The sequence below is a fragment of the Octopus bimaculoides genome, chromosome 6, assembly GCF_001194135.2.
Source record: "Octopus bimaculoides isolate UCB-OBI-ISO-001 chromosome 6, ASM119413v2, whole genome shotgun sequence".
Classification (NCBI taxonomy): domain Eukaryota; kingdom Metazoa; phylum Mollusca; class Cephalopoda; order Octopoda; family Octopodidae; genus Octopus; species Octopus bimaculoides.
Genome location: NC_068986.1, coordinates 68,000,074 through 68,002,405, shown reverse-complemented (window position 1 = coordinate 68,002,405; position 2,332 = coordinate 68,000,074).

Sequence of the window (2,332 nt, the reverse complement as noted above, 5' to 3'; positions counted from 1 at the left end):
ATATATATATATATATATATATATATATATATATATATATATAAATACGTATATATATATATATATATATGCATACACACATACACACAGAGGCAGTTAATTATACAACAATCATCCACAGTGTTTGTACCAAGTAAATTACAATTAGAAGGCTTTTACACAACATAGATCATGGTAGAATATAATTTCCTAAGGTTCTTCACAATAAGATCGAACATGGAACCACATAGCTGCAAAGCGTTGCTCTCAACCACATGGTTTTAATTTGCAGTTGTATTTAAAATCTATTCAACCTAAATTATTTTAATTGCTTCCATTCTACTGTGAAAACACATGTGCGTAGCAAGATCGAGTTATGAACTCTGATTTGAAGTAAAGATGTAAGGACAATTAATTTTAACCGAATGAAGTGTTATTTGCCCAGGAGCATTTCCACTTTTTTTTTTTATCCCGAAGATGACGTTGAATTTACAGTTGAAATGAGTGTTAAATTTAGTTAGATTCGATTTAATTTTGGATTGTTTGTGAGGAGAAATGGTAGAATTGTTTGAATCCTGACATTACTGGCAGCTCACGGGTTTAACACGTTAAATTACACTTTGTATATGAAATCGCATTACGCTTGTCGTTGAACTTGTTTAGCTAGTAGTTATTCTGTAGTTGGAAAGTAGGGAAAAATGAATGGAGGAAGTTTGTTTCATTACAGCTTAAGTGAATTTATAACCATGTATGTATGTATGTTATCAATCAGTTTCATTTCTGTATTTCTTGTCCATAGAGAAAGAGCCGGACTCTAACATAGCTTCAAGGCTCCTTCATTGGAACTTTTATCAACATCATCTATGTATTTGTGCATATGTGTGTGTGTGTGTGTGTGCAGTATTTGGTGTTAGTGTATGCACAGATTTGTATGTTTGTTTTATGGATGCGTTTTTATGTATATATTTTCATGTCAAGATGCCTGCATATGCATTTATGTGCTAAATTTTTGGAAAGTTTTACATATCTTTACAGTTCCATTGATGGCTTGAATCTGTAGTCTTCTAATCAGCCTTTTTCTTTCAGGTTTTGAGAACCCTAATTTTTCCAGGTTTTTGTTGAGGCAGTTCGTTACATATCCCAATGCCCCAACAATCACGGGTATGAATCTGAACTTGTAGTCTGGGTGGAGTATCTGCAAATTTCTCAGTAGCTCGGCGTAGTTGTTCTCTTTTTCTCTAATCTTTAGTGTGATGTTGACATCCGTAGGACAGCTGATTTCTACTACTGTACACAGTTTCTCTTCTCTGTCCCAGATTACTATATCCGGTCTATTATGTCTGCATTTTATTGAGGTTTTTATTGGGACATTCCACCAATACACTTTCATATTGTTAGTGGTAATGGCCTCTACCTCATTATGGGTTTTCATCTCCTTAGCCCCGGGGTTATCCTGTCTTGTCCACAACATCGTGTATGTATGTATGTATGTATCTATCTGTGTGTGTGTGTGTGTGTGTGTGTGTGTGTGTGTGCGTTTGCGATAGGTTTTATATATCTTTTATTATATATTTGTGAAAAGGGCGGACGTTGTCTCAGTGCAGTTGTGCAGGCAAAAATGTTAGTAAACGTGGTCGGTTTGAGCTGAAAATTTGCACACCTATGGGAAAGGTGCTGGTGAGAGTATGCATGGCAAATTTAAGTTTTGCACGAGTGAAAGGCGTGGCCGCTAGGGCAAAATTCCTCGTCTTTAAACGAACTTTGACAGGTGTTTGTCGTTTCTCTCTTTCGGCTATGACGCTTTCTTCCCCAATCTCTCTCTTTCCTCCTTTTCCTCCACTTTGTCATTTATAAGGGCGTCTGACAGCTTCCACTCTCTCTCTTTTCCTCTCCATCTTCACCGTCTCTCTGTCACTCTTTCTCCCACCGCCTCTCTCTCTGTACGCCTGTTTGAATCTACAGAAAGAAAGCGTTGACAACCGCAAGTTTTCCTCTACGTGGCAATTAATGTCCTAGAAATAACAGCCAAATCGAGTACATTAAAACATACATACATACATACATACATACATACATACATACATACATACATACATGCAAAGAACAAAACTGGTGACCGTCTGTGTTTAATGGAGAGGAATAAAATAGTAAATAATTATATTGTGTCTTAAATACGTTTCACTCTCTTGAAGTTTAAATAGTCCTACCACAGGGCTTTTAGAACGGTGAATTATTATCACCTACCACCACCGCACAATCATGATAACAGATATTATTAATCAGATATTTATTGTGTTAATTTATATATATATATATATATACACATATATAATTTATATAAAGTATATATATA